The following is a 13199-nucleotide window of genomic DNA, read 5'->3' as shown; positions in this document are numbered from 1 at the left end:
GCCATATCCCCACCCCCTACCCTCCCCCTCCCCTCCCCCTCCTCCAATGCTTCTCCTTCAACATCCAGCTACATATCCTCCCCCTCCTCCTCTACCTCCTGCACCTCCTCTTCTCCCCCTCCTCCACCTCCCCTTCCTCCTCCAATGCCTAACCCTCATCATCCAACTGCATGGCACTATTTTAGCACTGTTCCATTCTTATCCATCCAATCACAACAAGCAAATCTCTAGCAATGACTTCTCTTCCACACCGGAATCAAATCCCCGAAGGATCTATCCTTGCCTCCACTCCCTTATCTACGTCCTGCTCCTCAGTAAACATCCACAGGCACTGGCCAGCATTCACATGTATGCTGATAATTCCCAGCTCTGCCTCTTCAACATTTCTCTTGACACCTCAATTGTCACCTTGTGGTCAGACTTACTATCTAAACATTAAGTCTTTGATGATTCAAAACTCTCCAGCTGAACATTGGAAGACCAAAGCCATTGTCTGCCACAAACTCTGATCCTTTTCTGTTTCCTCTTGCACTGATTCCATCATTCTCCCTGGTCATGCTGTCAGGCTGAAGCAGGCTATTCATAGTCTTGGTGTCCCATTTGACCATGAGCTGCACTTTAAACCCCACAAAATAAAAGCGAAATACTGCAGATGCTGGAAATCTGAAATAAAAACAGAAAGTGCTGGAAATACTGAGCAAGTCTGGCAGCATCTGTGGAGAGAGAAGCACGTTAACTCTGCTTCTCTCTCCAGAGGTGCTGCCAGACCTGCTGAGTATTTCCAGCACTTACTGCTTTTACTTTAAACCCCACATCCTATTTATTACCAAGATTGCTTGCTTCCACCTTTTTGAAATTAGCCTGCCTGTTTGTTCCAGCCCATTCTTTGCTGAAACATTTATACATGTCTTTGACATCTCCATATTCAACTATTGTATTGCACTCCTTGCTAGGTTTTCACCTTCTGGAAACCCTAACTTTTTACATCCAGGCTGTTTTCAAGCCTGGTGGTGAATTAGCTGTTCCTATGTTATAGACACGACCACTGTCTTTGATGCAGGTTCAGCTGCCAATGGATTCTGCTCACTCCTGGAACAGTTCTATCTCCAAGCAGTTGTAAATGAACTTGATGGAAATTTGATTTTATAGATCAACAGGATTTATAACAGCATTGAAAGCAGATGTTTCCACGGATATTGCTGCTCATGCAGATCAGGTGAAAAATGCCAGGGTGGAATTTTATATATTTCCTTTGTACATCATAGCTGTCATTGTGGGAGACTGGGCGTGGTTCCACCTAGATGATTAAGATTTTGTGACTTTAATTTAACAAGAGAGATGGCTCGGTGTGTCTCTGCTTCTTATAGTTACACATTGAGAATGCCCCTGCTGTTTGCACAGAAGTGAGCATGAACAAGCTGTTTTTCTAAAAGTGCAGCTATGCAGTTGTTGCTTGTGTCCTTAGCCATATAGTTTCACGCTTACTTACTCCATTGTTTTCCCTTTATATTGAAGATGGTGTATTATGCGGTCCTCAAAGCTTGCTCTGGCACAATGTTTTACATCAATTGTATTTCATTATATGCAGGTGGAGGACATTAATTGGGGTTTCACTTGAGGACATATAAAGAAACTAACTGAAACTGTGGTGGGTTGAGTTAGGATGTATATGCTTGTAATGTTTCAATTTGTAAGTAAATTTACGACTAAGTAAAGATTAGTTTCAGTATCATTCTTCATCAACTGGCTTTCTGGAGTAGAAAAAAATGGGACTGTTTCTTTCATTCTTGCACCAACTGAGGTACATAATCTAAAACAAAAGTGGGGTTGGCATAAAAGGAACCAATGAGGGTGTCTCAGTTCTTCAGTAATTTGGCTTCTTCTACATCTTGTTTATAAATGCGTCTGATGCTTCCAGAAAATTGCCTGATTCTGGTTGTGTTGACCAGCAATATAATGCAAATGCTGAGAATAATGATGAAAGGTCACAGACCTGAAACATTAACTCTGTTTCTCTCTCCACAGATGCTGCCTGACCTGCCGAGTATTTCCAGCACTTTGTTTTTATTTCAGATTTCCAACATCTGCAGTATTTTGCTTTTATCTCAGAGCAATCAAGGTCGCTGTGTTAAAGTGTAGCCCACCACCAGCCCACCTGGCCCCAATGGCAACTGAATGCCCTGCTCAATGCAAAACTAAGTAAGATTGGCTAGAAAGTTCTGCGGTTTACTGCTTGGTCTATGCTGAGTTCGCTGATCTCAGCGGTTGGAGTGTTGTGATAGATGAGTTTCATTCTGATGCCCTTTATAACCAAATAGCATGACACTTGCTGCCTAGACTTGCGCAAAGAAAATTGCTATTTGGTTGATTTACCTCCTGAAATTATACACCTTCGTGTCTTTCTCTTCAGGGAAAGAAGGGACTGGTGGAGTGTATGTGAAAGGAGCCTCCCCAGAACCAGAATCAGTAATGTTCTGTTTAATGAATTGACTTGCACAAGGTAGGCTGTGTCTCTACCTGCCAAAATAGCTACTTGCTGCCTCTATTGCCATGGGCTGATAGCAATCACGAAATTAGGCATGGCTATGTTAGCACTTTATATCGGAACTGGCCTGTCTATCTCTTGAATGGAGGAACATACATTCAATACGTGTGCTGACATGTAAAGCCAAACGTGAGGCTGCCAAAGAATTTCCTCCTCTTTTAGACTATAAACAGAGGTTCTGCGACTCTGGTGTAAATCTCTCCTAGGTTTCTCTCACCATCTCCACTAATGCTGGGGCCTGACTGCAAAAACACTGGTGCCCTTTTAATACCATGCCAAAATGGGCTGTTCTTTATCTTTGAATCCAGGCTGTGTTGCCAGACCCATTGTGCATGTGTATAGATTGTGTTAACTCTGGATTGCCAACAGTGCAGCCGAGCCTGGTTCTCTTCACCTGGCAGTCACACACATGTACTATCCTGTGTGATGAGGAATGGAAGCTCTGGCCCATTTTCTTTCTTCCCTGGTGCAGTAGCAGTGGTTGTTGAACTCCATGCAAATCAAGGGAGTGACCGGTGCATTTGTTTTAACAATTCAAAGTTTACATTTTTAATCAGTCTAACTTTTAAGTATTGGAAGAATCTAAATTGTTTTTTCTGTCCCAGTTCTGGCATGTGTCCTTGGTGCTAAACACCAGCGACTGGAAAACTCATTCTGCTACACTTCCGAACCATCTGCTGAGTTTAGTGTATTTTTATAATTCACAATGCAGCTGTGTCAGACATAGAAATTGAGAGGAGCAGTGTGACATGTTATTAAAATATAGTTTTCTGAGTAAGAAGTTTTGGGTTATTGGGACTTGTCAAGACCTGCGAATTTGAATACATTATGCAAACAAGGAGTGGGTGAATAATAAATATTATATCATAGTATATACTTTATAAATAGTCTAAATTTAATTTTTCACATCGGCAGTCGCTATGCTAAGTTTTCCCAATAGTTCTGCCAGGATTAAGACAGTGAGTAGGCAAAGTATAGACTGTGAAGATCCTTGATTCCATTCGCAGTCTGTGCTGCATTAACTGGTCCCAGCTGCAGCAGCTGTTGAAGCCTCAGCATCTGGGGAGAAACATGGAGTGAAAAAAGATCATTCAACCCCTGTTGTTTCCCAAACATGTGCAATTATTCCATCTTGGAGTCTACAGCAGCTGCTAAACTCTAGAAGAAAGGTTCTGTACAAATGTTCCCTGCTTTCCTAAATGTTTTCCAGCGAAGGGTGAAGATTATCTATCCACCCCACATTCCCAATTTTGGGCTGAGCTCTACAGTTGACTGTCCCTCCCCAGCCTAGTGCCTCTACAAATGCTTTCCTTAGCCCCATTGCCACAATAGGAATTGAGCCGTGTGGTGTACTGTATTTGGTAATCAGAGTCTGTGCTAATTCCTGTAACTACTGGAAATACTTAGCATCCAGGTAATATCTGTAGCAAAACAGAAGTCAGTCAATCGACATTTGCGATCAAAAACCTTTCCCCAGCATTAATTGCTTTTGCTGGGACTATGTTCCATGAAGCCACTGTTTGGTTGTGGATGAGGTGGGAGAGTTCTTTGAATCTCTTGTCAGTTTCAACCTCAGTTCTCTTAATTCTGCACTTAAAGTTCAAGTAACTTCCAAATGTGCGTTTCTACGTCTGAACAGTTTAAACAGTTGTCAGCCGTGCCTCAGTGATGAGCACAAAATCTAGGCTGACGCTCCAGTGCAGTAGTGAGGGAGTGCTTCACTGTCAGAGGTATCATCTGTAGGATGAAATTTTAAACCGAGATCCCCATAGGGAGGCATAAAAGATCCCATGGCACTATTCCAAAGACAGGTGATAGGTTGGCATCCTTCCATCTGTGAAAGATGATGGACACACAGCAAACAATCCATTTAGGTGTGGTGTCTTCACTTGATGCACCTTTGCTGATGGCTGTAAAGGCCAATCCTTGAGAGGCAGGTTCTGACATAACTGCTGCACGTGAAGCTGCCAAGTGATGCTGTGAGTTGTTTTTGATGTTGGTGCCTGTTGCCAAGCTGCTGTAGCAACTGGTCGTCATGGTAGTGCACATCAGTCCACAGGATGTGTTGCCAGTTTCCTCTTATGCCAGCTAGTGACTCCCAAGTGCAATAGTCGACATTTAGGGCCTTCATGTCATATTTGCAAGCATCCTTGAAGTGGAGCTTTGGGCGCCATACTGGTGGTCAGGCCTCAGCTACCTCACCATGCAACCGTCTTCCATCCTGCGGACCTGTCTGATCCACCGCAGCCGCCTCTGTTTGATTGTGGTGACACAGTTGTGCCTTTGAGAGGACTGCTGCATTTGTGATTTTGTTCTGTCAGTATATACCCATAATGCGCCACAGACAGCAAAGATGGAAATGATTGGGCTTCTTTTCCTGATAGCTGTAACTGGCCCATGTTTCGCAGCCATACGGCAAGGTACTGAGAGCTAGAGGCCTGCTACCTGACCCAAACCCGATGGGACCCGATGGCGTGTCTGGTTTGGGTTTGGGTCGGGTCCGGCGTTTGTGCTTGGGTCGGGTCAGGCTGAGTCCAGATCGAGTCGGGTCGGGCCGGGCACGTAGGGGAAGTGCTCTGCTGGTAAGTGTTGAAATTTAAAAAACTTACCTGGCTGAGAGTCCGGGACGAAACTGAGCCTGCACAGTGAGCGAGTGACGTCACTATGATGTCATCATGCATGCGCTGCAGCTTCCTGCGGGTTCAGTGTCAGGAAGGTAAGTAAAGGGATGAGCGGGTTGGGCTCTGGTCGGGTCGAGTAGGGGTGGGTTTGGGTCGGGTTGGGCTCGGGTCCGCGGTGGTTCGGGTTGGGTTCTTTTTCCCGACCTGAGCAGGCCTCTACTGAGAGCACAGGCCTTATAACCATCAGCTTGGTCCAAAGGGTCAGCTTGGTGTTATCCCATGTGCGTTTTGCAAGTCAACCAAAGGTTGTAGCTGCTTTCCCTGTGCGTGTATCGAGCTGTGCATCAAGGGACAGATTATCTGTCACATTGAACCAAAGGTGCAGAATTTGCTAACCACTTCCAGTGGGGCATTATTTAGTGTAATCAGGGGTGGAGATGCAACACCTTGTCCCATGACCACGTTTTTCTTGATGTTTATAGTCAAGGAGAACAAGTTACAGGCATGGGAGAGACAGTCCATGAATCTTTGTAGCTGATTTTCCATGTGAGCAACTAGCACAGCATCATCAGCGTAGAGGAGTTCTCTGATCAGGATGGGATGTGCTTTTGTCTTCGCTTTCAGCCTTGATAGATTGTGGAGTTTGCCGTCTGACCTAGTGTGCAAGTAGACTCCTTCCATATCTGCAGGGAAGGCGAAGGTCAGGAGCATGGAGGAGATGTGAAACAAGTGGAGGAGCTAAGACACAACCCTGTTTCACTCCGTTCTTCACTCCAAAACTGTTGGAAATGGAGCCAACAAACTGTGCAGTGCAGTGCATGTTGTCATGCAAGGAGCAGAAGAGACTGAGGAGCTTCGGTGAAAAGCCAATTTTTCCCAAAAGCAAGGGAATTCTCCTGCTGTCCTGCCCCTGGGCAATGTTTATCTCTCAACCAAAAGCAGCTTATCTAGTCATGGAAGATGGCAGGATCCCCAAGGACACATTGTACAGCGAGCTCGTCACTGGTATGACCCACCGGCCGTCCATGTCTCTGCTTTAAATATGTCTGCAAATGTGACATGAAGTCCTGTGACATTGATCACAAGTCGTGGGAGTCAGTTGCCAGTGATCGCCAGAGTTGGTGGACAGCCATAAAGGCGGGGCTAAAGAGTGGCGAGTCGAAGAGACTTAGCAGTTGGCAGGAAAAAAGACAGAAGCGCAAGGGGGGAGCCAACTGCGTAACAGCCCCGACAACCAATTTTATCTGCAGCACCTGTGGAAGAGTCTGTCACTCTAGTATTTGCCTTTATAGCCACTCCAGGCGCTGCTTCACAAACACTGACCACCTCCAGGCACTTACCCATTGTCTCCCGAGAAAGATAGAAGAAAGAAGTCATTATTGCATTATTGTTTATGGGACATTGCTGTATGCAAATTGTAGTTGCTGCAGTTCCTACATTACAACAGTGACTACACTTCAAAAGTATTTCAACGTGTAAGGCACTTTGGAGTATCCTGAGGTTGTGAAAGGTGCTATGTAAATGCACATTTTTTTCTTTCTTTTCTGTTGTGCCTGAATAATGAAGTTTGTATAAATACAATGCAGACCTGATTGAGAGTATGTTATTACCTATTGTAAACACATTGCTTTAATTTACTTTTAAATGTACTGGTTGGTCAGTTCTAGATTATCTAGCAGTTTTTTGTGAGCTTTGTAGATGGGATTATGAAAAGTGGATCTGTGTTCAATGACCACTTGCATATATCTACTGATCCAATGTGAGCAGTATTACCATACAATTTCCAAGTTCAATGTGGAACATTATAATCTTGTTATGGGCTGGATTTGCTAAAAATAGATAATTAGTAAGTGGGGACTATGATAATGAGGAACAATTGTGTTGTGTAAGTTACCCTGGAACCTTATGTAATGGGCTGTCTGCCCAGATGCATCTTGGAAGCCATTGAGTGTCTGTTTTCCCAATCTGGTGTAATGCAATGGAACCAGCGTTAGATCATAGAAGTGAAGATGTGCCAGGTACATTGATGTAGCATTTTCCTGGCTTCTCTGTGAAGTAAAAACAGATCTTTCAGATTTCCCACTCGCCTTCATTTCTCTTTCTCCGTGATCTTGAGTATGGTTCCATGGGGACTGGCTACAACAACAGTTTGCATTTAACATACTCAAACATCCCACAGCTGCTTCACAGGATTGTAATCAGACAAAACTTGACATGGAGCCGAAGAAGGAGGCATTAGGATGGGTGATCAATACTTGGTCAAAGAGTTCAGCTTTTAGAAGAGTCCTCCTTTTGGGACAAGAGAGAGGTGGAAAGGTTTAGAGAGGGGATTCCAAAGCTTAGGGTCCAGACAGCTGCAGGCGTGGGCAGCAATGGTGGGGGGAATGGGCAAGAGGTAAAGTTGGATGAATGCAGAGTTCCTGCAGGGCTGGAGGAGGATACAGAGATAGAGAGGGGTCCAGGCCCTCGAGAGTAATGATTTTAAAATGGAGGAATTTGGGGACTCACCCAATGTCTTCTACACTTGCATACTTTCCAGCAGGTGCCACTGAAATGATAGGGGTAGGAGTCCAGTCTGATTTTAATTTTGTTTTCTGATGGGGGCAATGAGGGCCATTGTAATGTTTCCACTGCCACTCCAGCTGATGGCTAACTCAACACAGGCCAGGAATCAATCTGGCCTCACCTTGGCTACGTTGTGTGACTGAATCTCTGGGCAAGCTCTGCAAATTTTTGAATTGGGCAAAAAAGAACTGTAGACGAGATCAGCAGGTAAAGTGTTGCTTGCTTTCTGCTGCTGTGTGTGTATATGTATATCAATACCAATTTCTAACAGAATCAGGCAAGTGATATTCATTTTTGTCCCCTCAGTGCACTGCACATTGGAGTGATGGACAGGAATGCTGTGATTAAGGGTATCTCCCGGAGTGGGTGATTGACCTCCCGAGCACTGCTACTGGTGACTCGGGAGAAATGCACGCGGTTCATGCGTGCTAAGTACCCTGACTTGCAACCAAACAGCGTTATCTGAAGCCTGCTGCTCCACTCCACTATTTGGAAACACAGCGCTTTGCTACTGATTGTGAGGATAGTGGCAGAGGGACCAACAAAAATCGCGAGGAAACTCCTGAGCAAGCAGCTGAGACAGGGAGGGAGGGAGAGTTCATGTCAGTCTGTGATGTGCAATGTTGTATAATGTGTTTTGTTCTGGGAGTCAGACAGCTTTGGTGCTTTCCCCGAGGACTAATCCTCACCACCCTGAAGCTGGGCTTCAGCGCTCAGTGTGGGAATCAGTGAACTGAATTGGGTTTGGTTTTATTTGTTATTTGCATGACTTGCTGTGTATTATAAAAAGTCATAAAATTGCACAAACACTTTAGTTAGAAATTGTCACAGAATTGTTGCAGCACAGAAGGAGGCCATTCTACCCATCGTGTCTGCACCAGCTGTCTGAGTGAGCATTTCACTTAGTGCCAGTCCCCTGCTTTCACTGCACTCTCTGGCAGTGCATTCCAGTTCAATGATATATCAATGATATTTTTGTTGAATCAGTTGTATTTACTTGTTTCTCATTGCAGTCAATACTGTGGAAAACATCATAGCAGTAGTTTTTTTTATATTTAAACATTCCTTAATCTAAAATCTTTCTATTTTGTGTTCTTTGTTTGACTTATAAATTATAAATGGATTGTTTGCTGCGTGTCCATCATCTTTCGTAGATGGAAGGATGCCAACCTAAATTATGTTATTCATCCCACTTATAAAACGAGATGTCCAGTTTTATTTGGGGCTTGATGATAATGAGACACTTAGCTAAGGTAAATACAATAACATTTGCAAACATTGGCAAATGGCATATGTTTAACTATCACAAGTGGTGTACCTAATCAAAGGTCATGCCATAAAATATTACATGACCAAATCTGCTGGAATATGTCAAACTGGAGTTGGCAACCCAAGCTGTGATGCATGCTGGAACAAACCAGGGTTAAAGATCTATCCAATGTATTATTTTGCCAGCATTCCATACAAAAGAATTATTTACTGTGGCCAGCTGTCCTTGGGGAAGGCTTGCGGTTGTCATAATATTGGTTTCCAGGGAAGCAGGTTGTGTATGATATCCTGTCTCTCGCAGTTCATGAACTATAGGTCAATGGTCTTTCTTTTTTTAGAAAAATCGATTTACATGCTTGTTTTCAATTTTGCTGATTTCTTAATCAGATTAGAATAGTACTGGCTAAGTGTTTCTATTCTTATTCTGGCTGAAGTAAAGCTTTCTTTCATAGCTGCCTCGTTGTTATGGTGCAGGCCAGGCACAGTTGTTTGAATTCACAAGTCTGAACCATGCTGCAGTGAAATGAAGCTCCATTTTGGATAGCATTTTAAAGCCAGAATGGAATTATGGTTAGGTAAGGCTGTTTGCCTGTTCTAACGCACGCTAAAAGAAAAGAAAGGAGTTTCATTGCTGAAATAACTGTGCAAAGAACTGCTGGCACAGCTGTGCATCCTGCCACTTTGAGGTGAAGTGCAGTCTCTCTCACTCAACGATCTCACATTCATGTAGAATATCACAGAATATTTTCCACAGCACACTAGTTGAGGTTTTGTTTGTTTCCATTGTTCCAGAGCTGGCATTAGTGAAGCAATTTGCACCACTGTTTGTATTTTGAACAACTCCAGATGCTGTGAAGTGGGCCTTGCTGCATTAATATTACATTCAAAATACTAAAGGGAAATTCAGGAACATCTGTAATAAAACACATAACAAATGTTAATGGACTCAACATCTGGGTGGGTATCTACAATTGGATAGGAGGTAACTGGAAAGCATTTGCTTACACTTTCCATTGAGGCAGCCACATTGAAGGTTTGGGATCTTGAGTCAACAGTTTTCACCTAAATTTTAGGGACAGAGGTTGAAAAGTGTTGACGACTGTACCAGCAAGAACTTTTTTTTCATTATTGGAGATAGCTTAGTAAAACTAATTTTACTTTTGCGTCTAAAGTTAATTCTATTATGGCGAAATTAGAGCATTGGTAAGGTTTAGCAGTATTGGGGTGGGGAGTGGCACAATGGATTTGCACACTATCCTTTTTATGTTGGATGTCTAGGTTTGAAGTCTCTGCGGAATGAAGGAATGGAAATCTTTTCTTCTGTTTGAAAGGGTCTTTTGTGAAATTAACTTAGGGCTTTTAGTATTAGTGCAAAACAATTTTGGTTTTGTGTTGGTGCTAAATTGGCGTGCTGTAAATTGGCTTGCAATTGTCATAATATTGGTTTCCAGGGAAGCAGGTTGTGTATCATATCCTGTCTCTCGCAGTTTGTGAACCTGACCTCACTCCAAGTGAGCTTCCCTCCTTAAGGGTGTATCCACATACTTTGCCTTGGTGCCAAGCTGGGGCCCTCTTCCAGATTCACTCTGTTTATACCATAACTACAATTGTCGTGTGAATGTATTGCAGACAGTCTTAACCTATTTTCTAGTAGATGTGGGTACACAATACAAAGCTATATCTAATTTGGCACTGAATTGGCCATCTCCCTCAGGCCAAAAGGATATATGAGAAATGGAAACTTCACCTTTTGGTTAAGGTAATGATGAGGGCTGACTAGATAAAGCTTTATCCTACATCTAACCTGTGATGTATCTGATATAAATTGCTTCATGCCAGCACAGTACTTTAAATGTAATGTGTTTGATTCCCTGGTCTTTAAATTATTTACCTTAATGAACAACAAAAAATATTAAAACTGGCAAAAAGGACTACCAATTATTCATTCACCAAAAATTCAAACATGACTCATGGTTTCATCATCCTTCTTAAATGCTTGCGCAACTTTCAACCAACAATGCACACATCCTGTTTGGCCTTGAGCTGAGCTTCAGCCCCTTCATCCTATTCATCACAAGACTATCTATGTCCACCTCCTTTACCTCACCCCTGTGCTGTAGAAAGCGTCATCTATATTACATCACCTTGAAGCTTGATTTCCCCAACACTTTAATTGCAGCGCCCCAATACTGTCCCATGTGAACAAGCTGTCTAAGAATTTTTTGTCTACGTCATTCCTGTACCCCTCACACCCTGTTGCCAATCTTCTTTGGTTCCCTGTTTTCCACTCCTCCTACACGCATCCTGCATTGAATTCAAAATTCTGACTTAAAAATGCCTTTCCACAGCCCTGCCCCTTCTTACCTTTTCCATATATGCTGATGTGTGCTGGATGCTCCTGTGACAATCTCCTGGGTATCCTCTCAAATGTTACTCCTCCTCACTGGCAAAGCCTTCATCTTTCTTACCTCTATCCTCTGAAATACTTTCTCCAGACCCCTCTGCCTTTCCACCTATCACCTTTTCTTTGACTGTGTTTTAAAGGAGTAGTTGAGGCAAATAGCGTAGATGCATTTAAGGGGAAGGCACATGAAAGAGAATGGAAAAGCAGATGGTATAAAAAGAGTGGTATTGGATCAGCTGCCCTTTGTCCATCTCTACTGATTAAATCGGCAGCTCATTTTCACTATCATCTGTATTGTACTTACACGCAGTACAAAATCTGCCCCGGTACCTTTTAAGAAATGAGTGTGTAGAAGTAGGAAGACGTCTGGAAACAATAAGTAATCAATTTGTCAGCTTCTTTATTCTACCTGAATGGGAGCTGTCAAAAAATGCCTTCAGTCTGCAGATCTATCTATGTTGTTGCTGTCTTGTGTGATTTAAAACTCTTCTCTTCTCCCCTTTTTCTGAAGTCTTGTTTCAGTTTTTTTTGTGGATGGACGCTGTAGAAGAATATGGCAGAGGTTGCATAAAATTCTATCTCCAAAAGCCAGTCACTTATTGTAGATAAGGCTTAGATAAGTTAGACAAGGAAAATCTGTTCCCATTAACTAATGGTTCAAGGACAAGGGTACACAGATTGGAAGGTTGGGACGCAAAAGATGCAGGGGGAATTTGAGGAAGCACTTTTTTACGCAGCGGGTGGTAATGACCTGGAATTCGCTGTCCACATGGGTGGTGGAAGTGAAGACAATCAATGATTTCAAGAGGAAGTTGAATGGCCACCTAAGCAAAATAGACTTGCAGGGCTATGGGGCTCGGGGGAATGGGATCGGCATGATAACTCCGTGGAGAGCTGGCATGGACCGGATGGGCCGAATGGCTGCCTTCTGTGCCGTAAATGACGCTATGACTCTGTAATATATTCTATAATATATATTTTAATAGTATGTATGCCACACATTCCTTACTTGGACGTCACCATTCTGTTGCACGTGACACTTGCAGTAGTACACCTTTTCCCATTAGATGGAGGTTCATAAGCTCCTGAAGCTGCTGATCCGCACACCTCAACCTGCAGCATCACTACTGCCTGGGGTGGGGGTGGTGGGGGGGAGGGGGGGGGGGGAGGGGGTGGAGTTTCCTTTGTAATGACTTTGTGTGGTCAAAGCCATGGGAAATACCAGTACATGTTAGTATAAAATGCTCCCCAATACAATGGATGTACAAAGTGACTGGTGTGGAGAGGAAACAGACGTGAGATAATTTTGTCGGAAAAAAATCTACAAATGGTTGTTCGGCAGTTGAACAGCTAAGTCGAAAAGAATGCTGAACTGACAGGTGTGCTGATACACCAAGGAATGAATATTCATGTGAGACCTTTGGAAAGAGCACAAGTAAAATCCACTGAAGTTTACAGTACAAGGTGAATTAATATGTGTTTATATAGCCTTGTATCCTTTGCTATTATTTATCATTCTTTTTTACTCATTTGTAGGCATTGCTGGCTAGGCCAGTATTTATTGCCCATCCCTAATAGCCTTTGAACTCAGCCATTTCAGAGGGCATTTTGAGTCAACCTCATTGGTGTGCCAGACTAGGTAAGGACGGCAGATTTACTCCCCTAAAGGACATTAGGGAACCAGGTGGGTTTTTCCAACACTCAACAATGGTTTCACCATTAGACTAGCTTTTAATTCCAGATGTATCAATTGAATTCAAATTTCATCATCTGTTATGATGGGATTCGAACCTCT

General features: G+C 43.2%; 1 protein-coding gene and 1 long non-coding RNA gene across 3 annotated transcripts in view; one reads left to right on the top strand and one right to left on the bottom strand.

Moving 5' to 3' along the window:
• The window catches only part of LOC137380181 (calcium/calmodulin-dependent protein kinase type 1-like), a 202124-nt gene that overhangs the window by 94830 nt on the left and 94095 nt on the right, over window positions 1-13199 (top strand). The gene's annotated exons all lie outside the window — the stretch shown is intronic.
• The window catches only part of LOC137380182 (uncharacterized), a 34450-nt gene continuing 30052 nt past the window's right edge, over window positions 8802-13199 (bottom strand). The window contains exons 3-4 of one of the 2 annotated variants that reach the window (XR_010976990.1): window positions 11814-11945; window positions 8802-9913 (exon numbers count right to left, since the gene is read on the bottom strand). This is a non-coding gene — a long non-coding RNA (uncharacterized lncRNA). The remainder of the gene's footprint in view (window positions 9914-11813; window positions 11946-13199) is intronic. The other variant, XR_010976991.1, reaches the window with a different exon arrangement.

The sequence above is a fragment of the Heterodontus francisci genome, chromosome 19 (assembly GCF_036365525.1).
Source record: "Heterodontus francisci isolate sHetFra1 chromosome 19, sHetFra1.hap1, whole genome shotgun sequence".
NCBI classification, from domain to species: domain Eukaryota; kingdom Metazoa; phylum Chordata; class Chondrichthyes; order Heterodontiformes; family Heterodontidae; genus Heterodontus; species Heterodontus francisci.
This window is presented reverse-complemented; position numbering and strand designations above follow the sequence as displayed.